This window comes from Bombina bombina, chromosome 3 (genome assembly GCF_027579735.1).
Source record: "Bombina bombina isolate aBomBom1 chromosome 3, aBomBom1.pri, whole genome shotgun sequence".
Taxonomy (NCBI): domain Eukaryota; kingdom Metazoa; phylum Chordata; class Amphibia; order Anura; family Bombinatoridae; genus Bombina; species Bombina bombina.
Window position 1 is genome coordinate 1040318082 of NC_069501.1, and position 23912 is coordinate 1040341993.

The window sequence follows — 23912 nt, forward strand, 5'->3', positions numbered from 1 at the left end:
GGCATCTCCTCTCATAGAAAACAAACACAAACCAGAAATCTGTGAAACAAATCACAAAAAAGAGGGCGCCTCCTCAGTATTGCGATGAAAAGTGACAGACAACAGATCTTTGTATTGAAATGATACTCACAAGGATTTCAGCACCAAATGTGCTAGACGAAGCAAGCTGTGGACTCACAGTGGCCCAGCAACACTGATCCGATACCGGCTATCCAGATTACAGGAACTCCAGGTGGTGGGAGAAGCAAACCAGGCTCAGGCTTCCAAAAAGTGAAACAAATATTTATTAAAAGTCAAATAAAAACATTGGGTATTATGTTCACCCAATATATATAAAAACAATGGTGATAACAGATTAGCAACGCGTTTCTCAGCTTATCTAGCTGTTTCCTCAGGCATCTGTTAACAATAAGGAAGCTCTGACATTTATACCTGATCTGGGACTCATATGCTCCTCCCTACACCTGGTCATACAGGTGTAACTAATGAATGATCTACCTAATTACCCTGTGTCTTGCTATACCTTAAACTGAGATAAAAAAAATATACATATATATTATTACATGGAAGATAAAACCTATAGTCATTTATGGTATAAAACCCAGAATTCCTAAAAGATTATGCAAGTACATGAAATCCTATACCAGTGATCTACTCCGCCGGTGTAAACAAATTGATCCATAATACAGTACTATTTCTACGCTCTTTAGTAATACAGTACTATGTGTTGTTTTTTGGCCATTACACACCCATATTGATAATCTCTTTGGGCCCAGCTTTTCCACCAGCACACTTAAGCCCCCTTTGGGCACTTTTTGGAAGCCTGAGCCTGGTTTGCTTCTCCCACCACCTGGAGTTCCTGTAATCTGGATATCCGGTAACGGATCAGTGTTGCTGGGCCACTGTGAGTCCCCAGCTTGCTTTGTCTAGCACATTTGGTTCTGCAATCCTTGTGAGTATCATTTCAATACAAAGATCTGTTGTCTGTCACTTTTCATTGCAATACTGCACGAGGAGGCGCCCTCTTTTTTGTGATTTGTTTCACAGATTTCTGGATAATGATTAAATTATACTTACATTAGAAGCTCCCCATCCACTTTACTTACATCTGTGAAAAAAATCCTATGCAGTGGTAGCCTATCCAGTGCTGAGCACAATACAGCAGAGAATACAAGCAATGAAGTATAATGACAAACCAACAGGAGGAGGCTAGGGACCTCCCCCTGCGAAAAGGCCTGTGAATAACTCCATCACTAAGAGTAATTGTGTCACTGATCATACTCCAAACAGCCCTCTGTCTCTCTATAGCAGCTCTATAAAAATTTAGAAGAGCACCTTCAAATCTTCACTCACCTCCTGGGAGACAAAATTTAAACTGGCATACCAGTGAGGTGGGAGGAATTAAGTGCTCTTGAGAGTTTTGGGAACTTTACCTCCTCCTTGTGGCTAGGAAGTGAATCCCAGGTGTAATGAATTGTGGACTATCAACACCTTATGAAAGAAATAGAGTTTATTCAAACAAGTCTGCATAGAAGCCCTCCCTCTTTTATTCCCTGTTTTATATCTGTCCCCAATTGTTTTCAGTAGAAGATTGAGATAACAAGAAAACTTAAGATCAAACATGGTGGCGCTCATTACTTTATAGGAGCTCAGGGTCCTTTATGTGAAGACAATTGGAATGTGAAGAATTTACAGTAAATACACAGTAAAACACATTATTAAATATTATTCTAGAAGGAGGGCCTGATTTCCCATTAGGCACAGTAGGCATGTGCCTACGCCCAATAAATAATTGTAAATAGGCTTACAAGTAGAAGTAGGTAACTTAAATCTGTGAGGGAAATTTCCACCATTGCCCTAACTAAATCAAGGCTAAGTCATTTTAATTTGGAAAAAAATGTTTTTTCATTCACACACTAAAGTTTATTAAATCAAAATTTAACCACACATACACTTAGCAGAAGCTAAAGATTAAAAACACTACACCTAAGTTGAACTAAGATTTTGGATTAATCTGAAATCAGTATCACTGGTATCAAGCAGCAAAGATTATAGTTGTAAGCTAAGCCCTTACAATCCGAGGGCTATTTTAAATTTTAACTTTTTACAAATTATTAAAGCTGCATTTTTACCAGATCAACTAAGGTGAGCAAATTAAAAGGAAGGGGAAAGACAAAGCTTATCCCCAGGACCATTTTAATTTTTTTTCAAATTAAAATGACTTAGCCTTGATTTAGTTAGGGCAATGGTGGAAATTTCCCTCACAGATTTAAGTTACCTACTTCTACTTGTAAGCCTATTTACAATTATTTATTAGTTGTATTCTGTCCTTAACTTTAAATCTGTGGCAGAAGATCTCTGTGGTTAGGAGATTATAAAACTCAAATTGGGCCACCTGCCCTTAACCACTGAATCTCTTGTTATAATATATTTTGCCCTACCCCCACCCTCTCACTCTAAAATGTGCCTACGCCCGTTTTGTAGTGGGGGGAGGGAGGGTCCGGGGTTGAGCCGAGGAGAGGAGGGACTTCTAGCGAGTAAGTAACTGTACCCAGGTACCCTCCCTGACTCCAGTCAGACAGTAGTCTGCTCCTAAGCTGGGGGGGGGGGTGGCACGCCTATGTCACGTGATGCCGCCAATCACCCTTAGAGAAGCGGGAAAAGTGAGCTGAAAGGATTAGGACCTGGATGCAGCAAAACATTTTGGTGCTACAAACCTCTGTAAATGTCAGTCTGTGGTACTGATCGCCCCCTCCCTGGCTGCAAGGCATGATAGGCATCACTCTCAAGTGCAGGAGATTTCTGCAGAAGAAATAATGGTAAAATCTTTGAAGTGAAGTCCTGCAAAGTTGAATTAAGTAAGAATTTAAATATATTTTTATTTTCTTCTGCATGTGTCGTGTCAAGCATTTGTCTTTGGAACAGTAGCTAAAGTGTATCAAAAAATTATGGCAATATTTATATTATGCTGCATATATGCTGCTGATGGATAGTCCAAGTAAGATATAAACATAAACTTATGAATTAAAGTGAATGTAAAGTTTCATCAAGTAGTGCCCAGTTTTTAAAAAACAGAATTTATGCTTACCTGATAAATTACTTTCTCCAACGGTGTGTCCGGTCCACGGCGTCATCCATTACTTGTGGGAAATGTTCTCCCCCACAGGGAAAGGCAAGGAGAGCACACAGCAAGAGCTGTCCATATAGCTCCCCCTCTGGCTCCGCCCCCAAGTCATTCGACCGACGGTTAGGAGAAAAAGGAGAAACTATAGGGTGCCGTGGTGACTGTAGTGTATAAAGAAAAATGTTTTAACCTGATTAAAAAAAAAAAAACAGGGCGGGCCGTGGACCGGACACACCGTTGGAGAAAGTATTTTATCAGGTAAGCATAAATTCTGTTTTCTCCAACATTGGTGTGTCCGGTCTACGGCGTCATCCATTACTTGTGGGAACCAATACCAAAGCTTTAGGACACGGATGAAGGGAGGGAGCAAATCAGGTTACCTAAACAGAAGGCACCACGGCTTGCAAAACCTTTCTCCCAAAAACAGCCTCCGAAGAAGCAAAAATATCAAATTTGTAGAATTTGGCAAAAGTGTGCAGAGAAGACCAAGTTGCTGCCTTACATATCTGGTCAACAGAAGCCTCGTTCTTATAGGCCCATGTGGAAGCCACAGCCCTAGTAGAGTGAGCTGTGATACGGTCAGGAGGCTGCCGTCCGGCAGTCTCATAAGCCAAGCGGATAATGCTTTTCAGCCAGAAAGAGAGAGAGGTAGCAGTAGCTTTTTGACCTCTCCTCTTACCAGAGTAAACGACAAACAAGGATGAGGTTTGTCTAAAATCTTTTGTTGCTTCTAAATAGAACTTTAAAGCACGAACAACATCTAAATTGTGTAATAAACGTTCCTTCTTTGAAACTGGATTCGGACACAAAGAAGGAACAACTATTTTCTGGTTGATGTTCTTGTTGGAAACAACTTTTGGAAGAAAACCAGGCTTAGTACGCAAAACAACCTTATCTGAATGGAACACCAGATAGGGTGGATCACACTGCAAAGCAGATAATTCAGAAACTCTTCTAGCAGAAGAAATAGCAACCAAAAACAGAACTTTCCAAGATAGTAACTTAATATCTATGGAATGTAAAGGTTCAAACGGAACCCCTTGAAGAACTGAAAGAACTAAATTTAGACTCCAAGGAGGAGTCCTGGGTCTGTAAACAGGCTTGATTCTAACCAAAGCCTGAACAAAAACTTGTACATCTGGCAAAGCTGCCAGTCGTTTGTGCAACAAGACGGATAATGCAGAAATCTGTCCTTTTAGAGAACTAGTTGACAATCCTTTATCCAAACCTTCTTGAGAAAGGAGAGAATCTTTGGAATTTTAATCTTACTCCAGGAGAATCCTTTGGATTCACACCAACAGATATATTTTTTCCATATTTTATGGTAAATCTTTCTAGTCACAGGTTTTCTGGCTTGGACCAGAGTATCAATCACAGAATTTGAAAACCCACGCTTGGATAAAATCAAGCGTTCAATTTCCAAGCAGTCAGCTGCAGAGAAACTAGATTGGGATGTTCGAATGGACCTTGTACTAGAAGGTCCTGTCTCAAAGGTAGCTTCCATGGTGGAGCCGATGACATATTCACCAGGTCTGCATACCAAGTCCTGCGTGGCCACGCAGGAGCTATCAGAATCACCGAGGCCTTCTCCTGTTTGATCCTGGCTATGAGCCTGGGGAGGAGAGGAAACGGTGGAAACACATATGCTAGGTTGAACGACCAAGGCGCCACTAATGCATCCACTAGAGTCGCCTTGGGATCCCTGGATCTGGACCCGTAGCAAGGAATCTTGAAGTTCTGACGGGACGCCATTAGATCCATGTCTGGAGTGCCCCATAATTGGGTTAACTGAGCAAAGACCTCCGGATGGAGTTCCCACTCCCCCGGATGGAAAGTCTGACGACTCAAATAGTCCGCCTCCCAGTTGTCTACTCCTGGGATGTGAATAGCAGATAGATGGCAGGAGTGATTCTCTGCCCATTGGATTATCTTGGTTACTTCCTTCATCGCTAGGGAACTCTTTGTTCCCCCCTGATGATTGATGTACGCAACAGTCGTTATGTTGTCCGACTGAAATCTTATGAACCTGGCTTCCGCTTGCTGAGGCCAAGCCAGGAGCGCATTGAATATAGCTCTTAGTTCCAAAATGTTTATCGGGAGAAGCGACTCTTCCCGCGACCATAGGCCCTGAGCTTTCAGAGAGTCCCAGACCGCGCCCCACCCCAAGAGGCTTGCGTCGGTCGTGACGATGACCCACTCCGGTCTGCGGAAACTCATTCCCTGAGACAGGTGATCCTGGGTCAACCACCAGAGAAGTGAGTCCCTGGTTACCTGGTCTACTTGAATTTGGGGAGACAAGTCTGTATAGTCCCCATTCCACTGATTGAGCATGCACAGCTGTAATGGTCTTAGATGAATTTGAGCAAAAGGAACCACATCCATTGCTGCGACCATTAGTCCCATTACTTCCATGCATTGAGCTATGGAGGGTTGAGGAATAGAGTGAAGAACTCGACAAGCTTTTAGAAGTTTTGTCTTTCTGACGTCTGTGAGAAAGATCTTCATTTCCACAGAATCTATTATTGTTCCCAGAAAAGGAACCCTTGTGGACGGTGACAGTGAACTTTTTTCTATGTTCACTTTCCACCCGTGAGATCTGAGAAAAGCCAACACAATGTCTGTATGAGCCCTCGCTTTGGAAAGAGACGACGCTTGGATTAGGATGTCGTCTAGATAAGGTGCTACAGCGATGCCCCTCGGTCTTAGGACCACTAGAAGGGACCCTAGCACCTTTGTGAAAATTCTGGGAGCGGTGGCTAAACCGAATGGAAGAGCCACAAACTGGTAATGTTTGTCCAGAAAGGCGAACCTCAGGAACTGATGATGAGATTTGTGGATTGGGATATGCAGATACGCATCCTTTAGATCCACGGTAGTCAAAAATTGACCCTGCTGGATTGTTGGTAAGATTGTCCGAATGGTTTCCATCTTGAAGGATGGAACTCTGAGGAACTTGTTTAATATCTTTAAATACAGAATTGGCCTGAAAGTTCCCTCTTTTTTGGGAACCACAAACAGGTTTGAGTAAAACCCTAGACCTTGTTCCCCGGAGGGGACTGGGTTTATCACTCCCATCTTTGATAGGTCTCTTACACAATGTAAGAATGCCTGTTTCTTTATCTGGTCTGAAGATAAGCGAGACAGGTGGAACCTTCCCTTTGGAGGAAGTCCCTTGAATTCTAACAGGTATCCCTTGGAAACTATCTCTAGCACCCAGGGATCCAGAACATCTCTTTCCCAAGCCTGAGCGAAGAGAGATAGTCTGCCCCCTACCAGATCCGGTCCCGGATTGGGGGCTACCCCTTCATGCTGTCTTGGTAGCAGCAGCAGGTTTCTTGGTTTGTTTACCCTTGTTCCAGCCTTGCATGGGCTTCCAAGCGGGTTTGGGCTGGGCCGCGTTACCTTCTTGTCTAGCGGCAGTGGAGTTATTAGCCGGTCCGTTCCTGAAATTGCGAAAGGAACGAAAATTAGACTTTTTCTTAGCCTTAAAAGGCCTATCCTGTGGGAGGGCATGCCCTTACCCCCAGTGATGTCTGAAATAATTTCCTTCAATTCCGGCCCAAAAAGGGTCTTACCCTTGAAAGGAATATTCAGTAACTTAGTCTTGGACGACACATCTGCCGACCAGGATTTTAGCCAAAGCGCCCTCCACGCTACAATAGCAAAACCTGAGTTTTTCGCCGCCAATTTCGTTATTTGAAAGGCGGCATCCAATATAAAGGAATTAGCTAACTTTAATGCGTGAATTCTGTCCATGACTTCTTCATAGGAAATCTCTTTCTGGAGCGACCTTTCTAGTTCTTCGAACCAAAAGGACGCCGCTGAAGTGACAGTAATAACACACGTAGCTGGTTGAAGGATGAACCCTTGCTGAACAAAAATCTTTTTAAGCAATCCTTCCAATTTTTTATCCATAGGATCTTTGAAAGCGCAGCTGTCCTCTATAGGAATAGTTGTGCGCTTCGCTAGTGTTGAAACAGCTCCCTCAACCTTCGGGACCGTTTGCCATGCGTCCCTTCTAGGGTCTACTATGGGAAACATTTTCTTAAATATAGGAGGTGGGGCAAAGGGTACACCTGGCTTCTCCCACTCCTTTTCCACTATGTTCGCTACCCTCTTAGGTATTGGAAAAGCGTCGTCGTGCACTGGGACCTCTAAAAATTTGTCCAATTTGCACAACTTCTCTGGTACTACCATGGGATCACAGTCATCCAGAGTAGCTAATACCTCCTTAAGCAAAGCGCGGAGATGTTCTAGCTTAAACTTAAATGCCACTAGATCAGGTTCTGCCTGTTGAGAAATTTTTCCTGAGTCTGAAATTTCACCCTCAGACAGCCCTTCCCTCACAGCCAATTCCGATTGATGTGAGGGTAAAATAGATAAGGCATCATCAGCGTCTGATTGTTCATCCTTTTTATCTGTATTTAAAACTGAACAATCACGCTTTCTCTGAAAAACTGGCAGTTTGGATAAAAGATTTGCTATAGAATTATCCACTACTGCTGATAATTGTTGCATAGAAATAAGCACTGGCGCGCTAGGTGTCGCCTGTGCGGGCAAAGCTGGTGTAGACACAGAAGGAGAGGATGTAGAGCTATCCCCACTACCTTCATTAGATAAATCATCTTGGGTAACATTATGAAAAATAACAGAGCTGTCCTGATTTTGTTTGGACGCTATGGCGCAATTATCGCAAACACTCGAAGGGGGAACCACATTTGTCTCTATACACACAGAACATAGGTTATCTGATGGAACAGACATGTTAAACAGATTTAGGCAGGCAAACAATGCAATAAAAACGATTTTAAACAAAAACGTTACTGTCTCTTTAAATAATAAAATGACACATTTATTTCTGAATGTTCAAAAAACTATGAAGGCAATATCCGATTTTTCTGAAATTTGGACCCCAGTGTCTTAATGCTTAGAAAGTATTGCACAGCAAATATGGAGACTCTAGCTCTTAAAACAAGCAAACCGGAGCTAATTGTTTGATTTAACCGTTTTTACACACCACAATCCCAGCTACAGCCTTGCTGCAGCTTTTTACCTTCCTTAGGGGTCACCATTCACAGAAAAAAGCCTTTTGGAGTCACTTTCTGAACCACAGGACCCTCTCACATGAATCTGCATGGACTGCCTTGAAATTCAACTGCACAGCTGAAGTTCCAAAATGAGGCTTCCTCCCTCAGCACACTAGAGTGAAGGGGCCTTCCTGACTAGATTTAGGTGTCTAAAACAAGCCAGATAAAAAAAAAACGTTCCCAAGTGTATGTGAGCTTATAAAATATTTCAAATGGTATAATATTGTAATAAAAACCAATCGATTTAGCCCCTAACAGTGTCTACCAGCATAAAAAACAAAAAGGGGAAGCCTGTTATATTTTTTGCTGAGGTGAAAGAAAAATGGCTTACCGTTTCCCCTGAGGGGAAAAATGACTGTCATCTAGCATTAGCCTGTGTTGTTAGAAGGAGACTAGTCATACCTGAAGCAGATGAGTCTGCAAACTGTTACCCCCAACTGAAGTTCTCTTGTTTCAACAGTCCTGCGTGGTAACAGTAATGGATTTTAGTTATTTGTGCTAAAATCATAGCCCTCTTAAACAGAAATCTTCATCACTTTTCTGTTATAGAGTAAATAGTACAAGCCAGCACTATTTTAAAATAACAAACTCTTGATAGAAGAATAAAAAACTACAACTAACACCACAAACTCCTCGCCATCCCCGTGGTAGATGCTACTTGTTCAGAGCGGCAAGGAGAATGACTGGGGGGCGGAGCCAGAGGGGGAGCTATATGGACAGCTCTTGCTGTGTGCTCTCCTTGCCTTTCCCTGTGGGGGAGAACATTTCCCACAAGTAATGGATGACGCCGTGGACCGGACACACCAATGTTGGAGAAATATTATTAAAAACAGGGGCACTTTCATTGATGAAACTTTACATTGCACTATATTTGTAGAAATACTTACCTCTTCGTCTTGAAAGCAGGATCACCGCTTCCCCCTGCCCGACACAAACCTCTTCCTACGTCAGAAATGACGATTCTGGCCTTCCTCCAATCATGGCGTTGCTTTAGGCAATGCTTCCCCCGGGGGGAGGCCATGATTGGAGTATACCGGAATCGTCATAGCTGACGTAGGAAGAGGCTTGTATTTCTACAAATATGGTGCAATGTAAAATTTCATCAATGAAAGTGCCCCTGTTTTTAATAGTATTTTTAAAAATCGGGCACTACTTGATGAAACTTTAAATTCACTTTAAAGTTTTTAAGATATGGAACAGCAGGAATCGTAAAGCCAAGGAGGTTAAATATAATAATAATAATAATTTTTTTTAAATAGATCACTAAATGTTATGTTACTCTGCTCACTAAAATGCAGAGCAAACAATCACCTAGATTACGAGTTTTGCGTTAAACAGGGTGAAACAAACGTAACAAAAATTGCGTTATTTCACCCTACATAGCGCAACCATTACGAGTTTCTGAAAAGCCTCCTTGTGCGTACGATATGGTTGCGCTAAGCTCCATACCGCACAAAATGCAAGGGCTGATTTGACGTGCTCATGCACGCTTTCCCCATAGACATCAATGGGGAGAGAGTGTTAGAAAAAAACACTAACACCTGAAGTGCGGAATGGCGATCGCTGTAACGCAACCCCATTGATGTCTATTGGGAAAAAAGTTACGTTTAAACACCCTAACATAAACCGCAAGCCTAAACACCCCTAATCTGCTGCTCCCGACATCGCAGACACCGAAAAAAAGTTATTAACCCCTAATCTGCCGTTTCCCACTTCCCCGCCACTAATAAAAATGATTAACCCCTATTCCGCCGCTCCCCAACATCGCCTAACCCCTATTCTGCCACTACAATAAATTTATTAACCCCTAAACCTCTGGCCTCCCACATCACCGCCACTAAATAAACCTATTAACCCTTAATCCACCAGCCCCCCACATCGCAAAAAAACTAAATTAAACTATTAACCCCTAAACCTAACAATCCCCTAACTTTATATTAAAGTTACAATATCCCTATCTTAAAATGAAAAAAAACTGAACTGTGAAATTAAAAAACACAAAGTTTAAACTATAAATTACCCTAACATAACTTTTATACTAAACTATTACACTAAAATTAAAATAACTACCAATTAAAAAAACTAAATTACACTTAAAAAAAATAACACTACTAAAAAAATGTTAGTATAAAATTACAAAAAATAAAAAATACTATATTACGAAAAATAACAATCGAAATGATCAAAAATAAAAACAATTACACCTAATCTAATAACCCTATAAAAAATAAAAAAGCCCCCCCAAATAAAAAAAACCCTAGCCTACAATAAACTAACAATAGCCCTTAAAATATCCTTTTGTAGGGCATTGTCCTAAAGAAATCAGTTCTTTTTCCTGGAAAAAAATACAAAGACCCCACAACAGAAAAACCCACCACCCAACCAACCCCCCAAAATGAAAAACCTAACTCTAACAAAAATCTACCCATTGCACGGAAAAGAAAAAGCAGTTCACCTTAACCCAGGCTGAGACCACAATACCACCTCTGCCGGTTAGCCAATCCAGGTATCAACTACTCCACATGATTGTATCATGACAGCTCCCCTTTTAAAATGGTGGAAATAGGGGGTCAGCCCACGTTGATCCCCTATGTCAACCTAAATCTTAGTTTTCCTCTTTCATAAGACCAGATCTGCCCTTTCTGCACACTCACTGCATTCATTTGCCCACTGTAACAGCATCAGCTGACAAAATTTCCCTCATGGAGGACACTCCCGTGCAGGATATCATACACTCCTTGCACTCACTCTCACTAATAAAGGGATCTAGCACCCCCTCAGGGTAACTCACTGGGGGATTAAGAGCAATTCTTGCCATGCTTAGGCCAGATAGTCCACTGTTCACACCTACCCCAGTATGCTCTGTAGGGGTAGCAGGTCACTGCAGCTGCTTGACCCACACACTCTCTAACCAGGGTACACCTAACCATGGGAGAGCTGCAGGGGGAAGTGACATCTACCTCCCCCTCCTCTTCACATCTGCAATCCCTGTAGGGGAGGTCCACAGACACACCCAGGGTCCCATCCTATTTTACTCTCTGTAACAGGGCAGGGGGCACCCTGGCCCCTACACCAGCCATGCCCTTCACTCCTTCTTGCATATGCAATGCTGTTTCAGGGACAGACTGACACATACCTGTCACCTGTTCTCCTTTGCAGCTGTATAGCTGACATCCCTCACTAAGGGTGCATTTTACCTCAGGGGAAAACAGAGAATAAGCCTCTTCTCCTGCCCCCTGCTCACAAAACTCAGCTGGCACACCAATTCACACCTCCTACATTTTCTAATTTCTGGCTTTGCCCATTCCATACATTTCTCTTGGGCATGCAATGCTGGTTCTAGCACAGAAGGGTATACACACTCAGTCTGCCCTTCTGCCCAGCCCTGCTGCCCTCTCACATTCCCACACACTGCATCAGGCATCCCATTGTCACAATCAATGGCAGTATAACCCTTTTCACTGGTACAATACAGTACTGGTACAGGCTCAGGTAAATCATCATTAACCCTAGTCTCTCCTTTCCAGCACCCAGGTTCAATAGAAGCAACATTGTCACAAACATTTTCAATACATCCCTCTTCATTAGAACAAGACATTACTGGTGTACACAAAGGCAGAGCTGCATTAACCTTCAGCCCCCCGCTCCCCCCTCCCAGCAATCATGTTCAAGGGAATCATTCTTCATCCTTTGGTTGGATACCTCCAGCTCTGGTGCAGCTAGAGATTTGTCCATCCCCAGCCTCCCCTCTGGGTCCCCCAAAATTTCACACAGTACCTCAGTTGGTGCAGGGCCCTCTACTGGCTCTTCCAGGTTGCAGGTGTTGTCTTCTGGGGCGTACTGACAAAGTACCCAGCCCAAATCATTGCCCAGCAAAACATCAACAGGGATATCCGCAAAAATCCCCACCTCCCACAAACCTTTTCCCACACCCCAATCAAGGTACACTCGTGCCACAGGCACTGCTGAGAAAACTCCCCCAATTCCTTGAATGGACACAGTACTCCCTGGTTTAATGTTCTCCGACTTTATCGTTTCAGGATGCACCAAGGTAACTGAAGCTCCACTATCCCTGAGTCCTGTTGCCACCTGATCACCCACAGATACCCTCTGTAGGTTATCTCTCCGCTTTTACCTTGGGAACCCACCCACAAACAAAACAGATGCTGGTCCCCCAGCTACATTTCCACCCTCAGGCTTCTTCTTTTCTGGGCATGTGAAACTCAGATGCCCCATTTGGTCACAAGTGAAACACTGGCGGTATCCCCCTGTTCCGTGGTGGCCCCTGCCCCTCTGGCTGTAGGGTGTAGATGAGATGGTCTCTCTGCTGCCTTGTTTGCTCTTTTCCAATTAGGAGACACTGCTTGCATAGCTGCCTGCCTTGTTTCAGGTGCTCTGTTGCTGGCATAATCATTAGCCAGATCTGCAGCCTCTGCCACTGTTTTGGGCTTTCTGTCCAGAATCCACTCTCTGGCATCAGGACTCTGTGTTTGCAGGAGCTGCTCCAAGATCATCAAATCCTCCAAAGCCTCATGAGTGAGGACTTTTATGCCCCCAGTCCATTGCTTAAAAGCAGACCTTAGCTGTGCAACATATTCTGTGCAGCTGTCATCTGCACTTTGGTGAAAACGCCAACATTTTTTCCTGTAGTATTCTGGAGTGAGGTTAAAACTTTTCAATAAGGCTGTTTTTATGGCCTCATAGTCCTTGTCATACTCCACTGGAAGTGAAGCAAATACATCCAGTGCTTTACCCTTTATGCGAGGAGCTAAATAGAGAACCCATTGCTCTGGGGGCAGCTGATACTGCTTGCATACCTTCTTAAAGGCGTTCAGAAAAACATCCAAGTCAGTATCTTTTTCCAACATTGGAAAATACTCCAGACGGGGCCTCTCTGTTGCTGTTTCCCCACGTTCACTGGTTTGGGGAGACAGGCTAGTTCTGTTCATCTGCATAACCTCCAGCTCATGTCTCTGTTGAGCATCCTTTTCCTTCTCTCTCTCTCTCTCTCTCTCTCTCTCTTTCTGCAGCCTCCCTCTCTGCAGCCTCTCTCTCTCTTTCTCTGCTGCTTCTTGAAACTTGAGGATCAATTCCATTCTTAGTTTGGAATCAGCATCCCCTAAGTACCTGAGTGTTGTTTGTAGCTCAGACTCCTTTGCACTCACAGGGGTAACAGCAGTAGGTATCATTTCCTGGGTTACCAGTTCCACAGTAACCCTTTATGTGCCTGTTTCCTGCTCTGCTGGAATATCATCTGCCTGCTGCAGTTCCTGGACCAACTGCTCCTTTGTTTTACCAAAAGTTGCAATGGCTCTCTCCTGACAAAGCAGCTCCAGGGACTCTTTTGACATTTTCCTATATGCTTCCATAATGAAAGTAGCAACGAACAAGCAAGAGGAAGGGGAAAAGAACTGCTTCTTTGCACTGTTTGTCTCTGTAATTAGGCACTGAGTTCTGTCTTTGGGAAATTACACAAAAAACATGTAATTTCTATTAGTACTATACAAATAGCACTAAAAAAACTCTAAATATCCCCACCACTGCCATCCAGTTTGTGATGAATCAAACCTTCTCAACGTCACAATAGAGGGGTGTGGGCATGAAGGGATTAATAGCACACAGCTCTGGTTCCCTTAACATTGCAACTCGGCAAAAGGACCTTAAAAGGGACACCACATTAACCCCCAAATCCTGTCCACATTGATCTAACAATTTCTGCCACCACCAAAACTTCTAAATTAAAGGGGCATTTTGGGAACCCCCAAAAACTCACACAATTTAACAATTAGGTAACGTGCCTTTCAACAGAGTATGAATTCAGATATTAGAGCCCAAAAGACAGAATGAGATTTTCTATGTGTTTAATAACAAAAATATCAATACAGGTTACACAGTGCGAAATTATAAAGACATTCAAAATAACATACAGTTGCAAAGTTACAATTCTTTAAAAAGAAAAGGGGACATAAAAATAATAGAAACACAATATCTTACTTATTACCAAATTCCTTTAGATATGTGGAGAACTGCTGTTCATGATGTTTGGTCCCAGGGTAATTCTACCTAAAAGTCTTTCTGTTACATACACTTAAACTAAACTTTCTTTGTCTTGTCAGAGACACCGCCCTTGTTATAATTTACGACGAGGTTTAGCCAATACAACAAGTCTTAGCTACCAGTATCAGTTTCCAAGGGGAGGAGCGTTTTGCATTCCTACACACAGTTACACAAAGAACACTAGGCTAAGGAGGGAGAAGGGGCGTCTCAGCTTACAACTTTTCTGAAAACAGACTTCACAAAAAGAAAAAGCAGTTCACCTTAACCCAGGCTGAGACCACAATACCACCTCTGCCGGTTAGCCAATCCAGGTATCAACTACTCCACATGATTGTATTATGACAGCTCCCCTTTTAAAATGGTGGAAATAGGGGGTCAGCCCACGTTGATCCCCTATGTCAACCTAAATCTTAGTTTTCCTCTTTCATAAGACCAGATCTGCCCTTTCTGCACACTCACTGCATTCATTTGCCCACTGTAACAGCATCAGCTGACAAAATTTCCCTCATGGAGGACACTCCCGTGCAGGATATCATACACTCCTTGCACTCACTCTCACTAATAAAGGGATCTAGCACCCCCTCAGGGTAACTCACTGGGGGATTAAGAGCAATTCTTGCCATGCTTAGGCCAGATAGTCCACTGTTCACACCTACCCCAGTATGTTCTGTAGGGGTAGCAGGTCACTGCAGCTGCTTGACCCACACACTCTCTAACCAGGGTACACCTAACCATGGGAGAGCTGCAGGGGGAAGTCACATCTACCTCCCCCTCCTCTTCACATCTGCAATCCCTGTAGGGGAGGTCCACAGACACACCCAGGGTCCCATCCTATTTTACTCTCTGTAACAGGGCAGGGGGCACCCTGGCCCCTACACCAGCCGTGCCCTTCACTCCTTCTTGCATATGCAATGCTGTTTCAGGGACAGACTGACACATACCTGTCACCTGTTCTCCTTTGCAGCTGTATAGCTGACATCCCTCACTAAGGGTGCATTTTACCTCAGGGGAAAACAGAGAATAAGCCTCTTCTCCTGCCCCCTGCTCACAAAACTCAGCTGGCACACCAATTCACACCTCCTACATTTTCTAATTTCTGGCTTTGCCCATTCCATACATTTCTCTTGGGCATACAATGCTGGTTCTAGCACAGAAGGGTATACACACTCAGTCTGCCCTTCTGCCCAGCCCTGCTGCCCTCTCACATTCCCACACACTGCATCAGGCATCCCATTGTCACAATCAATGGCAGTATAACCCTTTTCACTGGTACAATACAGTACTGGTACAGGCTCAGGTAAATCATCATTAACCCTAGTCTCTCCTTTCCAGCACCCAGGTTCAATAGAAGCAACATTGTCACAAACATTTTCAATACATCCCTCTTCATTAGAACAAGACATTACTGGTGTACACAAAGGCAGAGCTGCATTAACCTTCAGCCCCCCGCTCCCCCCTCCCAGCAATCATGTTCAAGGAAATCATTCGTCATCCTTTGGTTGGATACCTCCAGCTCTGGTGCAGCTAGAGATTTGTCCATCCCCAGCCTCCCCTCTGGGTCCCCCAAAATTTCACACAGTACCTCAGTTGGTGCAGGGCCCTCTACTGGCTCTTCCAGGTTGCAGGTGTTGTCTTCTGGGGCGTACTGACAAAGTACCCAGCCCAAATCATTGCCCAGCAAAACATCAACAGGGATATCCGCAAAAATCCCCACCTCCCACAAACCTTTTCCCACACCCCAATCAAGGTACACTCGTGCCACAGGCACTGCTGAGAAAACTCCCCCAATTCCTTGAATGGACACAGTACTCCCTGGTTTAATGTTCTCCGACTTTACCGTTTCAGGATGCACCAAGGTAACTGAAGCTCCACTATCCCTGAGTCCTGTTGCCACCTGATCACCCACAGATACCCTCTGTAGGTTATCTCTCCGCTTTTACCTTGGGAACCCACCAACAAACAAAACAGATGCTGGTCCCCCAGCTACATTTCCACCCTCAGGCTTCTTCTTTTCTGGGCAGGTGAAACTCAGATGCCCCATTTGGTCACAAGTGAAACACTGGCGGTATCCCCCTGTTCCGTGGTGGCCCCTGCCCCTCTGGCTGTAGGGTGTAGATGAGATGGTCTCTCTGCTGCCTTGTTTGCTTTTTTCCAATTAGGAGACACTGCTTGCATAGCTGCCTGCCTTGTTTCAGGTGCTCTGTTGCTGGCGTAATCATTAGCCAGATCTGCAGCCTCTGCCACTGTTTTGGGCTTTCTGTCCAGAATCCACTCTCTGGCATCAGGACTCTGTGTTTGCAGGAGCTGCTCCAAGATCATCAAATCCTCCAAAGCCTCATGAGTGAGGACTTTTATGCCCCCAGTCCATTGCTTAAAAGCAGACCTTAGCTGTGCAACATATTCTGTGCAGCTGTCATCTGCACTTTGGTGAAAACGCCAACATTTTTTCCTGTAGTATTCTGGAGTGAGGTTAAAACTTTTCAATAAGGCTGTTTTTATGGCCTCATAGTCCTTGTCATCCTCCACTGGAAGTGAAGCAAATACATCCAGTGCTTTACCCTTTATGCGAGGAGCTAAATAGAGAACCCATTGCTCTGGGGGCAGCTGATACTGCTTGCATACCTTCTTAAAGGCGTTCAGAAAAACATCCAAGTCAGTATCTTTTTCCAACATTGGAAAATACTCCAGACGGGGCCTCTCTGTTGCTGTTTCCCCACGTTCACTGGTTTGGGGAGACAGGCTAGTTCTGTTCATCTGCATAACCTCCAGCTCATGTCTCTGTTGAGCATCCTTTTCCTTCTCTCTCTCTCTCTCTCTCTCTCTTTCTGCAGCCTCCCTCTCTGCAGCCTCTCTCTCTCTTTCTCTGCTGCTTCTTGAAACTTGAGGATCAATTCCATTCTTAGTTTGGAATCAGCATCCCCTAAGTACCTGAGTGTTGTTTGTAGCTCAGACTCCTTTGCACTCACAGGGGTAACAGCAGTAGGTATCATTTCCTGGGTTACCAGTTCCACAGTAACCCTTTATGTGCCTGTTTCCTGCTCTGCTGGAATATCATCTGCCTGCTGCAGTTCCTGGACCAACTGCTCCTTTGTTTTACCAAAAGTTGCAATGGCTCTCTCCTGACAAAGCAGCTCCAGGGACTCTTTTGACATTTTCCTATATGCTTCCATAATGAAAGTAGCAACGAACAAGCAAGAGGAAGGGGAAAAGAACTGCTTCTTTGCACTGTTTGTCTCTGTAATTAGGCACTGAGTTCTGTCTTTGGGAAATTACACAAAAACATGTAATTTCTATTAGTACTATACAAATAGCACTAAAAAAACTCTAAATATCCCCACCACTGCCATCCAGTTTGTGATGAATCAAACCTTCTCAACGTCACAATAGAGGGGTGTGGGCATGAAGGGATTAATAGCACACAGCTCTGGTTCCCTTAACATTGCAACTCTGCAAAAGGACCTTAAAAGGGACACCACATTAACCCCCAAATCCTGTCCACATTGCTCTAACAATTTCTGCCACCACCAAAACTTCTAAATTAAAGGGGCGTTTTGGGAACCCCCAAAAACTCACACAATTTAACAATTAGGTAACGTGCCTTTCAACAGAGTATGAATTCAGATATTAGAGCCCAAAAGACAGAATGAGATTTTCTATGTGTTTAATAACAAAAATATCAATACAGGTTACACAGTGCAAATTATAAAGACATTCAAAATAACATACAGTTGCAAAGTTACAATTCTTTAAAAAGAAAAGGGGACATAAAAATAATAGAAACACAATATCTTACTTATTACCAAATTCCTTTAGATATGTGGAGAACTGCTGTTCATGATGTTTGGTCCCAGGGCAATTCTACCTAAAAGTCTTTCTGTTACATACACTTAAACTAAACCTTTTTTTTGCCTTGTCAGAGACACCGCCCTTGTTATAATTTATGACGAGGTTTAGCCAATACAACAATGTATCATGACAAAGTGTTAAACTACATTTGCTAACAATCAATAATTCATTATCTCTGCAATATGGCTGACTGTAACAGTAAACTTAACGGTAAGGCAGTGTGTTTTATTTGCAAATTGAGCTATCTAATGCAGAATTATTTGTCCAAAGGGCCATAAACGGGGGTGACGAAGGGGTACAAAATGTAACCCCAAGAGGCTGAAGAAGTCCTGTGGAGCCTCTGTCAATAAATACACAAAATAAATTACCTGAGATATCTGCGATACATTTCATAGGTGTATGTTCCATCCATTTTTGATAACGGTTTTAATTGTATGGCCCTTTGAGTTAAGTGAATATTGATTTTTGGTGTATCTTCCATTACAACAAATATTGTGATTGGTGTATGTGTTTGTGTATCTCCATAAAAGGGAAAATGTAATTACCTTAAGCTCTAATGTTTTACATCCAATATTTATTTTTAGTTGTCCTAAATAATAATAAAAAAATGTCCTCCATTTTTTTCCACTTTTTTTGCTGGGGGGGGGGGGGGGCACTTCAGGTTTTTGTGCCTACAAGCATCTGAGATGTATTATTTTGACATATATATATATATATATATATATATATATATATAATATTGTTATTAATATTTATATGACTGATTTTTTTATCAGATAGTGTTTATTTGTAACAGTTTATTTTAATGTATTTATGTTGTGTTTGGTGCAACTTTTATTTTAGCCCTAACCTGTTATGGGAGGTCCTCAGTCTCACTAACCCGACGTGCGTTGAATTGTGCTTTGGTGAATGTGTTAACTTTCAACTTGTAATAAAGGCGCACATTATCGTGCCCGCAATATACTAATGTTAGCGCACCTCTTGTAATCTAACCCTTTATATTACAATCTCATAATGTTCAATGTCCCTTAAACAATAAAATAGCAGTTCCCCACCACTCAATTTTGCAAGCTGTTGGAAGGAGACACTATTTTTTACACTAACAAGTGGTGAATGGTCTCTACAAATCTAAAACTCATGTTTGCACCAGCTATTTTAATCTTCCGTTTGTATTCTACAGTTGTATAGTTATCACAATGTATAACTGATCAAATATCTTTTATATTGTTGACTTTCCCCTAATCTTTTATGAGAGCTAATTGTAACTATATGTATATGTGTGTCTTTGTGCTGGAAAATCATTATTTTAAAATATTTTTTACAAGATATTTAGGGCTAGATCACAAGTGGTACGCTAACGTTAACACTCTCAAAATATTGAAATATGACACCCACAATTTGCCCTCATTAGTGCGACTGAAGTCCTTGTGTAAAGGGTTAGGGCTGAATAAAAAGTTGCACCAAACACAACATATATACATTGAAATAAACAGTTACACTCATATATACACTATCTAATAAAATTATTCATATAAATATTAATAAAACATATTTATAAGGGTTAAAAGGTATATGGTATATGACAAGGTATTTGAAAGGGCTATAACGGATATATAAATGGATATATACATACATATACATGTCTAAATACATATAAACACATATATATATATATATACTGTAAACACACACACACACATATATATATATATATATATATATATATACTGTATATATACATATATGTGTGTACTTTGAAGCCCTTTCTACTCAGTTACCTGAAAACATGAAAAATAATTTATACAATTGTAATATTTAATAATGTGTTTTACTTTGTATGTACTGTAAATATTTTACATTCCAATGTTCTTCACATAGGGGAAAATGTTCTATGTATTTATATATATTCCTATGTATATTCAAATAGATATAAATTTTACAAAAAGTACATCAGATAAATAAAAATATCTATTTAAAAATAAATAGAAATTTTCTTTCATATGAAGAACATTGTGATGTAAAATATTCATAACTACTTTTGGGTTAGTGATGTAGGTTGAACGGAGTGTTGGGTTAGCACGCAAGCAATAAGTGTTAAGTTCTTTTTTTAGTTTGTGTTCTCCATTAAAGTCTATGGGGAGAAGTCCTCAAGCTATCAGGCGTCGGCTTTCGCAAGCACACAAACATTTTACTTTCAACTTGTAATACGCACGGTAACCCTTGTGCATTAAAAGTTTACTTTTGGTGGTGTTTGCGTGCAAGCGAAAGCTCTAAATAAGAAGTGACCATCTTTGATTTTTATGTTTTGACTAGTCTCCCATCACATCATCATTCTTTGAAGCCTTTTACAATTTCTTCTGCTATCTGACTCTAATAAACACACAAATCAGGTCTCTTACACTCTTCATCTTTACGCAGGATTGAGGAAATGGATATGTCTGTGTTGTTCCAGAAGAACAAAAATGTGGTAAACAGATGGGACCACAATTCTGGCCATGTTTATGCACAAAAATGATACATATGACACACATTTCACACTTTCCTACACACGATGGGCTTGAAGGCTCCATCTGGCGGGCTTAAAAATCTTTACGTCTTTAAATTTGACAAAAGATTAATGACCTAATTATGGATTACTCTGCCAGTTGCCATTAGAGAGATTATTCTTCCAAATTAAAAGTAGTCATAAATTTATATTTTGCCATATTTTACTTTGTCTAAAATAAAATGGACAGTGGCCTGAACATAAGGATTTCAAGATCACAGAAAGAAATTGCCTCAGATCTCAATCTAAAATAAATATAGGACAATCCAAATCAATAAATAGGGGCCCATTTATCAAGCTCCAGACGGAGCTTGAGGGCCCGTGTTTCTGGCGAGCCTGCAATTTGATACAGTGTGCTTGTAGCACTCATACGTCTATTTCCCAAAGACAACCTCTGGATATGACGCTGAGCATGTGCACTTAACTTCTTTGGTCGACCATGGTGAGGCTTGTTCTGAGTGGAACCTGTCCTGTGAAACCGTTGTATGGTCTTGCCCACCGTGCTGCAGCTCAGGGTCTTCGCAATCTTCTTATAGCCTAGGCCATCTTTATATATAGCAACAATTCTTTTTTTTCAGATCCTCAGAGAGTTCTTTGCCATGAGGTGCCATGTTGAACTTCCAGTGTAGGCAAAAATAACACACAAAGTTTGCGAAAACTGCACGTCGTGATTTGAATCACTGATTGAGTATACAAAGGTTTTGCATGTACAACAAGTAGGTAGCATATTGCTTGTATTCTCTATCAAGTGAAGCTGTACCGTACCAAATGTAGCATATAATCAGTGAAAAGTAATAGACCAATGTATTTAACTGAGAGGATAAGGTCGTGCTGCTGGCAAGTGGTGACAGTAATAAAGTTCAATCTTGCAATGGTTCCTATTAAGAACTACAGATATAGAAGTGAAACAGGTATGATCTCACCGCTCTTGCCGCACTGTCATGCCCCTCAGGCCGTCCCAATACCAGGTATGGATTCACTCCTCCGGCATCCAAACATACGATCAACAGAACAATAGAAATTACCTGTGTTGGAACTAATCACAGCCGTAGGCCTCGGTGCAGGTAAAAAAACAACTTTATTTTCAGTAGATTAACATTCACAGGGTGAAACAGACTCAGGGGTACACTGAGAACAAACGTCCGACGCGTTTCCTGCACGGAGGCACTTCGGGCAGGAAACGCATCGGACGTTTGTTCTCAGTGTACCCCTGAGTCTGTTTCACCCTGTGAATGTTAATCTACTGAAAATAAAGTTGTTTTTTTACCTGCACCGAGGCCTACGGCTGTGATTAGTTCCAACACAGGTAATTTCTATTGTTCATTTGAACTTACAGTGACCAGTATGAGAGAGTGTGTGAGCGATAAATCCAAATTAAACAACCCTGCTCCCCATTCACACCTGAGACCTTGTAACACTAACGAGTCACATGACACCAGGGAGGGAAAATGGCTAACTGGGCCCAATTTGGACATTTCCCCTTAGGGGTGTACTCACTTTTGTTGCCAATGGTTAAGACATTAATGGCTGTGTGTTAAGTTATTTTGAGGGGACAGCAAATTCACACTGTTATACAGGCTGTACACTCACTACTTTACATTGTAGCAAAGTGTCATTTCTTTAGTTTGTCACACGAAAATATGAAATAAAATATTTACAAATGTGTGAGGGGTGTACTCACTTTTGTGATATACTGTATATATACAGTATATCTGTAAATACATATATACACATATAAATACATAAATACGTCTTTAAACAGATATATACATATATATATATATAAATATAAATATATACATACATACATATACATATTTAGACATATATGTGTATGTATCTCTATGTTAAAGCCCTGATTTTTTTCTCCTATCTTTGAGCACTTATAACTTTTTTTGTGCAGTTTTTTTGAATACTTTTTTATTAGATGGTGTTATTATAAGTGTAACTGTACTTTGTAATGTATTTTTGATGTGTTTTGTGACACTTTTTTGTTTCACGAAAACAGTTAACCGGAGCTCTGAGGTTGCGGTAATTATTCTACCATAAATTGATAGCGCGCCACTCATAATCTGGGACACAATCTTTCTTCCATGATTCAGATGCATGAAACATTAAACAGATTTCCAATTAACTTATTTTATTAAATTTATTTTGTTCTCTTGGTATCCTTTGTTGAGAAGCATAGGTTCAGGAGCAGCAATGGACTACTGGGAGCTTGCTGATGATTGGCGGCTGCACATATATGCATCTTGTCATTGGTTTACCAGATGCATTCAGCTATCTCTCAGTAGTGCATTGCTATATATATTTAGGTAATTCAACAAAGGATACCAAGAGAATGAAGCAAAATTAATAATAAAAGTAAATTTGTTTGAAATTGCACTCTCTATCTAACTAATGAAAGAATTGGTTTTGGGTTTTATTTCCTTTTACATTACAGGAAAGGGGAGAAAAATAGATATTTAAAATTACATTGCAATTTTTTTTACTACACATAATCAAACATTTTATATTACAATCGCAAAGGGCTCACTGTGCCTTTAATGTTAAAAAGTAATAGAGAAAACAACCCTCAAGTGAGAGGCAAATTGAAAAATACCTTGGCACTGGGGCATGTAAAATATGTTGATTGTTGAGTTTAATTAACCTAGAACAAGACTTTTTTCTAAAACATATTCATAGGGGCAGCTAGCTAAATAGCTTTTGCTACAATTTGCACTAGATTATCTCTTTAATCAATGACAGCAGCACAATCATACAGTTTAATATGTTTGTATATGGACCAGATTGTCCTAATGAAAGTAAAATGATATTCGAAAAGGTTCTGTAAAGCATAATGTATTCAGGACAGGAACAAGAGTTTATTTAATATAAAAAAAATAAATGCCCTCTTTTAGAAAGTAAAAGGTTGATTACTTAGCTCTGCGGAACCTGTTGGTGCTCTACAAATAACATAATAATAATTACTTCGTCCCTTTAAGTTCAACACGTTTTAATAGATTACATTGTCAAACTTTCTAAAATAAAACCCATCTCAGAGTCTGGGACCCCTTCTCTAGAGATTCAAAACAAACATGGAAAGTCATCATTAAACCTGACATCAATATTTCATCAAATCCAATATTTGCCCCTATTGGGGCACATGCTTTTGCTGTCTTTAACATTTAAGACATTAGTAAGCACTAGCTTTTGTTATGTTTTTTGATAAATAAAAAAAAGACAATTAAGTCACAACTAAGCTTTCATGATT

At 41.3% G+C, this 23912-nt stretch overlaps 1 protein-coding gene and 1 long non-coding RNA gene across 3 annotated transcripts in view; one reads left to right on the forward strand and one right to left on the reverse strand.

Moving 5' to 3' along the window:
* LOC128654371 (uncharacterized) overlaps nucleotides 1-2804 on the reverse strand; it is a 28807-nt gene extending 26003 nt beyond the window's left edge. The window contains exon 1 of the long non-coding RNA XR_008401442.1: nucleotides 2718-2804. This is a non-coding gene — a long non-coding RNA (uncharacterized LOC128654371). The remainder of the gene's footprint in view (nucleotides 1-2717) is intronic.
* HDAC7 (histone deacetylase 7) overlaps nucleotides 1-23912 on the forward strand; it is a 603789-nt gene that overhangs the window by 143529 nt on the left and 436348 nt on the right. The gene's annotated exons all lie outside the window — the stretch shown is intronic.